Source organism: Pinus tabuliformis, chromosome 3_1, assembly GCF_031772625.1.
Source record: "Pinus tabuliformis cultivar Carrire ecotype Pingquan chromosome 3_1, CPIR1, whole genome shotgun sequence".
NCBI lineage: Eukaryota > Viridiplantae > Streptophyta > Pinopsida > Pinales > Pinaceae > Pinus > Pinus tabuliformis.
In genome coordinates this window covers 158,246,677-158,260,923 of record NC_142301.1, presented here as the reverse complement: position 1 = coordinate 158,260,923, position 14,247 = coordinate 158,246,677, and positions in this window count along the sequence as shown.

Genomic DNA, 14,247 nt, shown 5'->3' with positions numbered 1-14,247 from the left:
GGAGCTTGAAATTATGCCAGGAAGCCTTCGAATTGCACATTGCTTTGTGAGTGCATAAGTAGATAAACGCTGCTTCAGTCAATCTCTGGTCTAGTTTATGAACTGAACATCTGACTTGAAAATTGCCCTAGTACATTAAACTGGGGAAGAGGTGACAGATATTCTTTGGGAAAGATTATTCAAGTTGTAGATCTGATAGCTGATGGTGGATAGCAGTTAGACACATATGAAGGCTGAAACATTCACCTGGCGACTCCAACTCAATCTAGAGATTCCAGTGCTCACTGATCCATTGATGCACTCAAATAAAATGGTAGGATATGTGGAAAATCCTACGCTTTGTGAAGTTTTAAAAGAAGTTAGAGATCAGTTAGTGGATATTGAAATTGATGAAGTATTTTTCATTGCCGTGCTTCAATTTTTGAGATCTCCGAAGTTTCCTCCTAAAGCTAAAACTGGTTTCTTTGAGTTAGTTGTTGAAAAATTTGAGAAGGAGATTCAGTATTTAAATGATCAGATCCAATCATATGAATTCTAAGATCCCAAAAAGTTCTTGGAAACTTTCGCTCCTTCAAAACAAGAAACAATAGAGCTGCCCGTGGATGTTTGCATTGACAGTTTGCAGTTGGAGGTCAGTATTGAGGAGTTGGGGCAGCAAATAGAGTCTAGTTTTTTTGATCCTATTGCAACATACATGGAATTTTTTTTTTTTTTTTTTTTTTTTCAGTTTGAATGATAGATCAAATTGTCTTTACATAACCAGTCTTGTTATGTGCATGTATGGCTGTCAGCATTTACATTTGTGTCCTGGTTGAAGCACTTTCAAGTAGCATCCTTGTCACAGTTACTTGATTGGTTGATATGGAATTACAACATTACTTGATCTATCAATTTTGCAGCAAAGTGGGTTAGATTTTTACATAAATAAGCTGCCCGAGGCAGCATTTCAGTTTTTGGTATTTGTTTATGTACAGGTTGCAGTATGTATATGTTTTTGGATTGGTATGAGTTGTTTTGGGTTTGCAGTTGTTTGGCCATCCATGCCCAATGGATGAGGCACTTGGTCTATGGTGTTCTTGACACCTCCAAGGAGCTTCCATCCTCAATGGAGCCGATGTTAGTTCCAGTCTTCACAGCCCGTCAACAGGGATCAACATGAGCTCTTACTATTTCTGGTTTTGTTAGATGTTTTGCACATGATTTTCAGCACAAAACATGTCACAAGTGTGTCCATCAGAAGAAGCCCAGAAAAATATTTCCAATGGTATATCACACTCCCGTAACCGGCTCCCGGATTAGAAGATATGATCGAAATGGATGAGTGATTCTTGGTTATGTATGTTTTGAGGTTAGTTGCTGCACACAATGACAAGTTTAGTACAAAATCAGTTTCTGAAATAATGGTAATGAATTTTTCAAAAGTGAAAGAGGTTTGTGTTTATCACATACCAAATAACAAAAACCTCCTTCATTTTATGCACATGTGCTACTATGTGGCAGATATATAGTGATATTTGGAGCTTACATCAAAACAAAGCAAATTTTTCATATTTTTTACTGCTTTAGTCATTTCAGTGTGGGGCCATTTTACAACAGATGGAAAGTAATTTTTCAAAACCCAAGGAGGTTTTTGTTAACCACAAGTCATATAACAAAAATATCTTTCAGTTCATTCACAGGTTTCATGAATTGGGATATGTGACTAGATCTTTACAGCGCATTTTCACAAATTTAAATTTTTAATGATTTTCTGTTCTAGAGATGATTTTGTGGAATAGATTGCGAGCAACTGGAAAAAAATTTCCCAAATTTGAGAGATGATTTCTCCAAAATGACCTTATCTACAAAAGCCTCTTTCATTTTTGTAACAGGTGCTATGGTTTAGGAGATACAAGGTCATCTTCAACACCTATTTTCAGAAATTCGGCCCAAGTTTAATGCAACTGATTCTATTTTGAAGAAAATGGTTGAGCTCAATTCCCTTAGTACAAGGATGAGAAAATGTATATATTGTATGAATTTCATAGTGTAGGGGTTGGAATTTTGCAGAAGGTTGGAGTTTTGAGAAAGCTTGGAGCTTCATTGTATACATTTTCTCAACAGTTTTGGCTAAGGAATAGACCAGGGTTTGCAACACTCTATGGGATTCATGTGGCATGTTGCTTTGATATTGTGTTTCCTTTTGTAAATGTAAGTTTATATGTGTTTTATGTATGCCATTATCTCTCTTGCTTCTTCTTAACTAAAACAAACAAGGATAAAGGTCGAATCCATTGAAATTGTAGTGCTCTACCTAGGGTTTGCTTAGTTATTGATGTTTTCAGCTGTTTGAAGAGGATCGTTGAGGTTTTCTTACCCTCTTAAAATCCTCACCTATCTAAATCTCCATTTCATTCAATTTGAAGTATCAAATCACTTGCCTACCTTGCCCCATTGAGACCTTTGCAAAACTGAGCCTCATTCCCAAGACCCAAAATTTGCCTTTCCATTTGAGCCAACATAACATCTTTAAATTCAATCAAACTCTTTTGCACACATACCTAGCCTAAGATCAGTATTCATATCAGTCATCTCAAGCCCTCATTGATCATATTTTTCTGATATTGACAAGGATAGAGCCCTCTCCCGACCTGGTAGGGCTAGCTACCAGGTTAAACGTGGTTTGATGTTACCCTAGATCCTGCCTTTCTCAGTCTGAGGTAGATTTAGGTGCTAACACCTGCAAACCTCTTTGAATCAGAGGTATATCATTGTATAAGTGGTCATATTAGTGGTTTATTGCTAGGATGATAATCAACCTAGTGATACACTCCTCATATTCTACCTCTCTCAGCCTGATCACATTGGGTCACATCTTAAAATAGGTGTATTGTTAGCTTAAGTGCCACTGGAACTAAACATTAAAATGAATTTATTACTTGGATTTCATGCCTAAACTCATGATATTTTTTTATAAAGGCCCCATATTTCCCTTATTCTTCATAGTGGTTAGTTCTTTCTTCCTTTCGCGAGATTGAAAGCATAGATTGGACAAAATACTTCGTCACTCCTTGTCAACACCAAGTGTCAACCAACTCAGTGAAGGTATGGGTAAAATTATTCCCAATCAGCCTCATAATTTTGTCTTATTTTTTTAGTTTATGAATGAAATTGCCTATCTTTTCTTTTTCTCCCTCTCAAACACCTGCTCACTCATTTATCTCCATTGAATAAGTAAATATAACACCTCTTCCTAAGAATATGGTCGTTCCATCACATTTCCCATTGAGTAATAACCTTTTCTTTCTCTCCACTCTGATAATATCACACAGTTCCTTTTTTGATTGGTCCCTAATGTTTTTACCTAACAACCATGAGTTCATTCTTGATTTCTTGGTCGATTTTCCAGGCCATTAAAACCTTGAAATATCCCATACCTCATACTCTTTAACACTACACCATTAAACATTTAATCTTCTCTATTTAATCTCATCAAATCGCCTAATGGTTTTTGTCCCAAGAACCATCTCTATGCCACTAGTCCACTCTTTTCATCAAAACTTGGCTCTAGCTTTAATCACCAACATTGGTCACTTATCCTTAGGGTGGATATGCACATGAATTTCTCTCCCAAAAACCCTATCCTCACCCTCCATAACGTAGAGAAGCATCTTTGTGTTGCAATATGAAACCATCCTAGTCAAAATTATGACTTCATGAATTGTAGTGTCATAATAGTCTTGTCCACTGTCACTTTTTGTAGTTTTTCTTTTCCCTTCACCATAGGGACCTAGAGCTTTTGCCTTGGTTAAAAAATAAGAAGAATGCACTAATAGGAAAGCACAAGTAGCCTCAAGCCTAGACCTCAGAGTTCCTGGGATGTAGTTCACGTGAGCTAATATGCATAATGGGTATTGTTGTTTTAATGGATCATGTAGGAAAACTATGAATGTATCATGGAAAATGGCCTATAAATTCTCCATTGTTAAGAGTCCAAATGAAGAGCCACCCACTAAATGAATCATTACTAAGTTCATGGAAACTTGAAGCTTCATTGGCATATATATAACATATATAAGGCTATAGGTGTACCAACTATTTTAGAGAGACAAAATGCCTCCAAATGACCCATCCTCATAAATGTACAACGCTGCTAGAAAATACTACCTGCACAAGATGGCCAACCATGCCCCTATCTTTCCATGCGCAGAGGGAGTTGAGTTGATTGTAAAGTATGATAATCTTAAAGAAGCCATGATTAGGGATATTCATGGAAATCCTATTGTTTCATTTATTGTGTCAATCATGAAGATGCATTAAACTCTCCCCAAGGAAGAAATGAACTTGGACGAGGATTGACTAGAAGATTTAAATATCATGCCTAGAGAACTACTAAATACCTAGTGGGGCAATAAGGGAAGCTTCAAGTCCCAAACAAACAAGGTGTATCCTACAAATTTACTGATGACTCCCTTTTAGTTGGTGGCTACCATGTTATGTATGCCATCTAATTTGTCCAATGTAAATACTTTTTATGAAGGACAATGTTAATGGACTACACCATTGGCTAGTAAATAGATGGTGCCTACCATGTTCGAATTCAACTCATTTATTCACATGGTTATATTTGTACGTTGGATGATCGAGTGAATGAGATAAAAGACCCCAGATCTAGTTCCACCTATTTGAGCTGCAATTTTAGGATTAATGAAAGATTACAAATGATGATGGCCATGATCATTCAGAAATTCATCCAAGCATGGGTCCACTCTCTCTCATCAGTGGAAGAGACTTCTTCATCATTGTACATGTAATGTTAGCTTATGTGTTGAGCATGGGTATGCCTCCCTCAACAATGATATCCTGATGAAAATTGTAATAGATGATGATGTTGGCTAGTTGATCTTGATCCAGACTTGTCACAAGGTAAATCACTTCAGTCATCAACTACCGTTTCAGACTTTGTACTTTGGGGGGAAATATGTTATAGGCCATTTTGTCACATATGATTAATAGGCTGACAAACCAATCAATCAACATTCATGAACATGTTTTCATGATCCCTTCACAAATCCCTAAGCATGACCTTTCCAAAAAGTGTGAGTTTCTGGGATTAATTGCTCAAAATCAATGTTTTTAGCCCAGTGCACCTTGCCCCTTTAGCCACCTGCGTTCAATGCTGGTTGCTCCCTTCTACACCAACGCTAGCCATCACTAGTTTCTCCTTTCTACAGGTAAGCTATCTATTTTATCATCTCGTTGTTCACGTCTATTTATGATTACCGACCAATGATGTAAGTCATTAATAGACTTGAGACAAGCCATCTATGATGTTAATGGTGTTGGACATTGGATAAACCAACGCTCCCCGTGTGTTTCATGACATGGAATAACCACCTCTCGTGGATCCTTATCTCTAGCAATGTGATCGTTGACTAACACCTGCGGGTTTTGGTCTAACGACAATTGTGATTCCCAACAAGTGGTATCAGAGTGTAGGTCACAAGTTCGATACACACCCGACTGGCATTGGGGGGGAGATTGTTGGACATTGGATAAACCAATGCTTCCCATGTGTTTCGTGACATGGAATAACCGCCTCTCATGGATCCTTATCTCCAAATATGCGACCGTTGACTAAAACTTGTGGGTTTTGGTCTAACAACAATCATGATTCCAAGAAAATGGCTCTCAAAGTACTATAGTACAATCCGTATGGTGTGAATGAATGATTTGAAGTCAAACACCACACAGAATCTTTCGGTCGAAGGCCAATGATGAAAACCTACCATTGAGAGCGGGGAAACTTGTCATTGATGTATGTAAGCCCTAAGGTATCAAATGGAGTTTCTAAGTCAACTTCCTAGATAATGAGATGATGTCAATAGGAAGCGACCCATCACATGAGGGCCTTGATGTATCCCTCGTCAATGACATGAAACATGTATCAATATTTGAGATAGAATAATGATGTAAAGCTGGTTCAGGAACAATAGACATGAAATCAAGGCTTAAGAGTATTGAAAAAAATATCAACTAAAGGACTTCTCTTGAACATATCAACGACACTTTATGGAGTTGGCAACATTGACCCAAAACTAAATGCGAAGGCTTTGATCTGGTGTGATGAACCAAAGAGGCAAGCAGATTTCCCATCCCAATAGTCACGGAGATGAAGTGAAAGAGTGTCATGTTCAAGAGTGATTCACTACCATTAATAGATTAAGTACCATGTTTTCCCAATTTCCCCAACCATTTCTGGTCAGTCACTATTTATTTTTACAAGCTTAAGGATGATAACATATGCTTGATCTGTAAGTTCATCCTTCGGATGAATCCCTCTGAACGAACCCTCGGAAGGATGATGAGCCTCATCATTGGGTAATTATATGGGCCTTAATTCACCTCCTAGCTTAGTGAAACCAACTATTCTCATAACTTAATGCATACTTTTGATTATATTTTGTTTATGAGATGAGTTAGAGTTGGATATTTTGCTTTATGGTCTAATGTGCATTTAATGCAAGATTAAAGGAGAAAAGCAAGGAATTTTGGCAAAGACTAAGTTCAAAACTTGAATGGGACAAGGGAGATGGATTTTAGGTGGTAAATCCTCCTCATTTACTACCCCTCCATTCGAATATTCCTCCATCAGCTTGGAGTGCAAATAACCAAATCATGAGGACTAGAAGGCAGCTGACAAGTGAAAGACAAAGCACCAGTTTATCTCAAGTTTGGGAGCCGAGCCTCCTTAGTTTTAAGGAAATCGTTGGAGACTTTAGATGTATAAGTAGAGAGGCCTGGGACCTCAGTAGGATTCATATTTTCATTGTAAAACTCTACTCTATCTTCAAGATGCAAGACTTGTGATAGTTCTTTTGATGTAATATATTGTTTTGGTAATAAGAATGAGTTTTTTTTTGAGCCAGCACTGAGTTAACTCAGAGGGCTGGAGCTCTTGGGTCAGGGCCCAACCCTAGTAGCCAATGCTCCACTTTATTGTACATGTATTCTTAGTGTAGATTCATAGCTTAATTGTTAATTTTCTTAGTAGATGCATTTCCATTACAAGTAGTGTAGATTAGATTGGTTGTGTGATAGTTTGCTTTGATTTGTGCCTTCTTTCAAGTAGAGGGTTAGCAAGGGGAAAAATTATCACCACAAGGTTGTTAGCAGGTGTCTTGGCCTCACTTCCTCCCTCTAGGACCATGACTTGAGGAAGGGACCCTTCAGCAGCCCCAAAAACACAGATTTCTAATTCTTTTATGAGCTTTGGAGTTTGTTGTCTTTAATTCTATCGTTGGTTAATGTTGCAAGGCAGATTTCATTTTCATCTTTTTCCATCTCCATTTTTGCAATAAGATCTCACTCATGCTTTCATTTCCTTCAACAACTTTCTTCATGCATAATATAGGCAATTGATTCATGGTTTTCTAGTTTATGAAAATGTATCTTGTTGCATAGTGTCAGGCGGAAAGAGTCGATAGTGTGGACACAACCAACCTCCCTAGGAGCCTAAGACTCTCTAGTGACAAACAAGACAAATAAGAGCAATCCTTCTCTAAACATGCATTTACTATATAAGAAATCAAGTGTTTAGATCCTACCTGTAGTCCAACGCTGTTGTAGCAGTCCAGCTCCGCTGATCCGGATGAGCTCCTCCTTCACTTTGAAACCTGCATCCACTAACAATCAAACGATTAAATAGCACTTGATAATCTCATAGAATAAAACATATTTAACACATAGACCAAGGAGTACATGAAACAACTCATAAATAACAAGTTATTGAGAAGAATGGACTCATTTGCATTAATAGGAAACAAAAGGAACAATTACAACCTGAGCCTTGGTGTTGTGCAAGTCCCTCCCAGGGTCCGTCAAGAGTTCTCCTTTACTTTGACAAAGCTCACCCACTTCCAAATAGAACAAGCAAAGATGGCAATCTCTCCTCACAAGCTTCTAAATGGGAGTCCTAATTCCAGCAGCATCTACCCTTAGAAATGTTTAGCTTCCAACCTCTTCTCCTTCTGGCCCAATGCCTGTATTTATAGTGGTCAAGAGGAAGTTAATAAGGTCCACCATCAATGGGATAATCCCCTCTTTGGATGGGATAGCTCCCTTATTGATGGCATAAGTTCCTCTTTGGTAGGGGTACATGAACCATTTGGAGGCGCTCAATACACATCGAACAACCTTCTAGAATGCTCTAGAAATGACTACAAGTAACTTTTTAAAGATGAAACTTGCGCATTTTGACCTTTACAGGGGGACGCACCTGCCCCTTTACATACAGAGCGTACAAGGACGCAGCTTTTGTGAACATTGGGTGCGTACCCGCAGGTAAGGCTGAGAGAACCTGCGTACCCAGAGATAAATACATTTATAAAGACTTTCTCTCTTTTTGGAGTTTGACATGGAGAGCAGAGGCATAAGACTTGCCTAAGAGGATAGCATGACTGTTGATAGAGCCATACTAACTGTAAATAGCCATGGTGACATTTTTTAGTGTAACAGATTTCCCCCTAAAGTGCGAAGCCTGTAGTAGATTAGGGTTTTGTATTATCTAGGAAGGGTGAAGCGCTTTATCATTTCAAGGATTATCTCGTGGAGAGCCTGGTCAGAACCTGCAATTTTCAACACAAAATACATGTATATAAGATTATATCATCACTGAGGTAGGCATTCCCATACTTAGATCAAAACTTTAACTAACAGACTAACTACTCTGATACAGGAATGATCTTGCAGTACATCATAATCATAGACTTTTGTAGACACAGTATGGGCGCAACCATCTGTTTATGATTAGTCTACTATATAATGAATACAAAACTCCTCGCAGCCTGGATGGTGGAAACTAGATCCAGGGTCTTCATTTCTACTTCCCGAAATGGTACGATTCTAGCCATGCGAATAAATGAGTTGATGTCGAACATGGTAGAAACCACTTGATTACCAGTCGATGATGTAAACTGTTAACAAGTGTGAGAGAGACCACCAGTAATGTCAATGGTTCTCAAAGTACCCAGTACAATCCATGAGATGTGAATGAATGAGTTGATGTCGAACATTTCACGGAATCCTTTGATTGAAAGTCAATGATGTAAACTGACGTCAAAGGCGAGAAACCTGCCATTGATGCATGCAGACTTCAAGGTACTGACGATTTCTAAGTCATGTCTCTTGATAATGTGCTGATGTCGATAGAAAGCGACCCGTTGCAGGCAAGCCCACAACACGAAATCATTGTTCAAGTTGAAGAAATGTTGCTGTTAGGACTGACTCAGGGATGGTCAAATGGATGACAAGTATTTTGCAGATGAAAGTTTTGCTTGCAGACCTCTTGAACACATAACGACACAACAGATGGCTTGGTGATAAACGACTCAAAGTTAATCCCCGGAACCCGGCTGAAGACTTTCAAAGTGGTTTGATCAACTGTGAGGTAAAGGATTTCCCAACCCAGGTGAATGAAAAGTGTCGTGTCCAAGAGTGGTAATAAACTTTCTTCTGAGACAAAAGATAACAAATAGGCTCATTCTTCTCTCTTTTCCCCCACCATTTCTGGCAAGTACCTCTTTATTTTTAACAAGCTTGAGGAGGATAACGTATGCTTGATTATAAGCTCATCCTTCGGATGAGTCCAACCTAGTTTTGATTCGAACCCTAGGAAGGAGTGGTTCGTTCCTGTTTGTAATTGAACAGGTCCTTTACTGTGAAATTTTAACGAGTCCAGTATATGAGAAACTCGGTGTTTTTCAATTTTAGAGAGTCTGAAAAACTTAAGAAGACTCCAAGTTGAACTTTTTCGTAAATTTGTGTCCCTCAAGCCCGAAAAAGTATAAAATAATACCTGGGGGAACCGCTTGATCTTGCGACCAAGGAGTACTTTCATAATTAGTGCCACTGACCTGAAAAGTAAAAAGCGATCAAGGACACGTCATTTTATTTCCGTATCGAGTTTGAAACGACAAAAACCCGGCAATCTTTTCTTGTTTTTACGGTCAGAAAAGGGCTATAAGGGGACCGTCTTTTAATTCCGTTTTAACGAGTGTAAAAGAAACGCTCGGCAATCTTTTCATATTTTAGGAGTCAGAAAAGAGCTTAAAAGATGACTCTGATATTTTGGTTCGTGAAAAATGACAATTTTCCCTCTAAATCCCTTTGTCCTGCACAAAAACGACACATTACTCATACCTATTTAAGATAGGCAAAAATACATTGAAAAATATCCTTCCATGGTAAAAAATAAACAAACCTAGCATTCATTCATCCAAAAAACCTATAAAAAGACTTTTTACCATGTCATTTTTACCATTTTACTGTTGAGGTTGAGAAAAGGGCTTTTGGCAAGAAACTTCCCGTGGTCATTGCGGAGAATCCGACCGTCAGAATCGAACGCCGTCTCTTCCAGGTATTTCACAACATCCTCCTCTTCAATTTCATCCGATTAAAATTTTGTTTTAGGTTTTAGTTTTGGTTTTTGGGGGGTTTTAGGTTTTAAAATCTGCTCTGCGGGGGACGTAGGTGCCCTAAGGGTGACCTGCGTCCCCCGACCTTTTCCTACACAGGAAAAAGGTCGGGGTACGCAGCCCACCTTCAGGCTAGCTGCGTCTCGGCGCTCTGTGTCCTAAACGCGGGGTGCGTCCCCCGCGAAGGGCGGAATTTGAAACCCCAAACCCCAAAAATAACCATTCAAATTTTCCCAAATTAATTCTAACCTTTACTTCTTGGTGTGTAGGGCACTCACCATGTTGGATTGGAGAGAAAGAGAGCACGAGGACGTTGATTTAGCCGCAATTAATCACCAACCTTCCATTGATGCCTTAAAAGCATGCGGACTATATAAATACTGGGCCATACCTGGCGTGAGGGCTCAGGTGAGATTCTTGGAGTGGGTGGTAGAGAGATGGAACATTCATGAGCAATGCTTTTACATCGGAGGGCACTAGCTCGAGATAGAGCCCTCTGACATATACTTTCTCACTGGCTTGCCAAATAGGGGCGAGCAACTCAATCTAGCTGGGACTAGGCCGGGTGGCCAATCCCTTGCTAGTCTCCGGGCAGATTGGTGCATACCCAATCAAAACCATGCGAAAGGCGTAGAAATCAAATACATCTCTCGGCGTGAACTCAAGGTTATAGCTTTCACGGTTACCAGAATTTGCGGTGCAGCCGCTTTACATATTGCCACCGGGTCCCAAATGCGGATGGCGATTAACTGTTTCCGAGGCACCATCTTCAACTGGTGCGATGCTGTGTCGGCCAATATGAATGGCCAATTGAGTAGGGCAAAGAACGAACAACTGAAGACCTTTGGATATGGGCCTCTAGTTGTGAGCTTTGCCTTAGAGAGAGTTCCGATGCTGATCCCTCAGCAACTCACTGTTGATATCTTGGGTCCTCGGGAGCCAAAGTTGATACGATGGGTTACGGTGATGGCCCGGCATCCTGACGAGGGCGCGGCAGTTGTTCGATTCCCTGATGGTTATTTTCACTGGTTAGAGGACCAGGTCTTTGTGATTCAGGACTTTCCGTATGCCGGAGTAGATTTTCGAGGTGATCCGGACATGGTTCTTCCACAGGGAGAACAATGGGACGACAGAGGTACTTTATTTTTCACAAGTTTTAAATTTATCTATTTTTTTTGTTTTTTATATATATCATCTCAAAAATGACAGTAAAATTTTTCAAAATGCAGATGTAGGTCCACGGCGTCCAGCCAACCTCCGGCCTTTTGAGAGTAGAGTACCAGCTGTACCAGCACCACCCCCACAGGATGCGGCCGCAAAGACCTTAGCCGAGCTGGAACAGGATCTAGAGCGTCTGACGGCGGATATACCAAGACCGCCATAGATGATATTCCTATTCGACTTCAGCGCTATGTGGTCGCAGTCCCAGGACCTTTTAGGAGGTTCTTTTGTAGGGTAGCGCGGGCAGTGGTCTCGTATAGAGAGCACCACCAGTGATTGGCTAGTCACTTTTGTAGACACATATGACATTTTTGGTTTTTTGTACTTATCATTTTTGCCGATCATAAGGTGTTTTTCAACCTATGATCGAAGACGATGTATATTTTTTGACACACTCCTATCTATATATATATCATTATTACCGGCTTATCTTGTTTAACATATGTGATGAAATGTTTTTAAATTTACTTGCATGATTATCGTAAATGTCTTTCCAACATTCGAGAAGCAATTGCATCTGCTAATGTATTTAAAGACCTTGGAATATGCTGATATTCAATGTAATCAAATTCACGTTCCAAGAGACGCACTCTCAAAAACAACCTTAATAACACAGGATTTCTAATGGCATATACTCTATTAAGCTGTAATACAACGAGTTCAGAATCTAACCTCACTATCAAACGTCGAATTCCAAATGAAATAGATTCAGATAATAATTCAACCACTGCACTGTATTCTGCAATGTTGTTCGTCGTTTGACCGAGGCTTACCCCATGCATAGAAACTAACTCGTCAGAGGGCGAATAGATAACCCAAGCTGCGGAAGAGATATTCCGTGTACTACGACAAGCACCATCAGCAAATCCAATGTATGTTTGGAGAGGCGTCGACATCTGCAATATCAAGAGTAAAACCAAGATAAGCCAGAATAACGACGAAAAACACACTCTCTAAGCTAAGCACACTATCTAAACTAACAAACATACTAGCTAGAAAGAAAACCTAACCTAACTAAAATTCTCCATACCCATCATTTAAGCATAATACCTCTTAAGGTAAAGTCCATTTCTGGGTTTACCTAAAGAGTCCCCATCAAAATCTACCAGCTCATAGGCCCCTTTTGCTAGCTTTCGCTTTACAATGTAGGGTCCATGCCACATAGGAACGAATTTTCCAGCACCTAGCTTATCGTTAGCTTGATCATATAATAGCACTAGGTCTCCCTCCGAAAAACTTCGAGGGGTCACATTTCTATCATACTGAGCTTTCATTCGCTTCGCGTGAGTCTCGATTGCCAATGCAGCGTCACGTCGAGTCTCATCTAATTTAGCTAAGTATAATAAACGTTTCTCCTCTTCGGAAGTAGCTGGAAGTAATTCGACAGCCATTTGAAGTGATGGGATTTCGCATTCAATGGGTAACACAGCTTCCAAGCCATAAACTAGCTGGAAAGGAGTGAACCCTGTTGAAGTTTTCACTGAGGTTCGGTATGCCCATAGCGCTGAAAATAACATGTTGTGCCAATTCGACCGATGAATACCAATGGTTCGTCAGATCATGATAACCAGAACTTTGTTGATAGACTCAACCAAACCGTTGGCTTGCGGATAATAAGGAGTAGAGCTATCGTGGCGCAAACCAAGCTGGCTTGTAAGCTCAGTCATCATGATGTTTCGAAAATGGCTCCCATGGTCAGTGATGATTGCTTGTGGGACACCAAACCTAGTTATAATATGATTGAATACGAAAACTGCAGCTGTTTTGCCGCTTGCGTCGAATGTAGGCATCGCCTCGGCCCATTTAGTAAAATAATCAACCGCGAGGATGATATACGCATGCCCCCCGGCCGAGTGAGGGTTACAAGTAATAAAATCGATACCCCATTTGGCGAATGGACCAACGACAATTATAGGGTGGAGAGGAGCAGGTGGTGCGCGCATCTTGCGATCAAACACTTGACAGTTGTGGCACTTCCGGACTGCAATGATACAATCTTTAAACATAGACGGCCAGAAATAGCCAGCGCGCAACACCTTCTGAGCTGTGGCATACCCAGACATATGACCGCCACATGCTCCAGAGTGACAATCATTCAAAACCCTCTCAGCCTCTTCGTGAGTTAAACAACGTCGAAAAACTAAGTCTGCCCCCCGGCGATAAAGTGTATCTCCAATAATCTTGTATTGCTGGGATTGAAACCGAATTTTTTGACGTTCCGACTTTGAAGCTTCAGGCCGAAAGGTTTGGGTTTGGAGATAGATGATTATATCCCCGTACCACGGATCTAAAGTACTGATAAGAAACAAAGATTCGTCCGCAATGGACTCCTCTGCCACAGTTTCTGTGTCAGCATGCGGGAAATCACACATCAATTCCGCAAAAACTAAGGATTTCTTAGACTTGGACTTCTCAAACTCCAAGTCGAACTCTTGCAGGATAACGATCCATTTAGAGTACTTGCCCCCTAGCAGTTGTTTTGTCAAAATATAAATCATAGGGTTGCAATCCGAAATAACTGTAGTTTTACGGAGAAGAATGTAGTGACGAAAACGCTGGACAGCTTGAACGG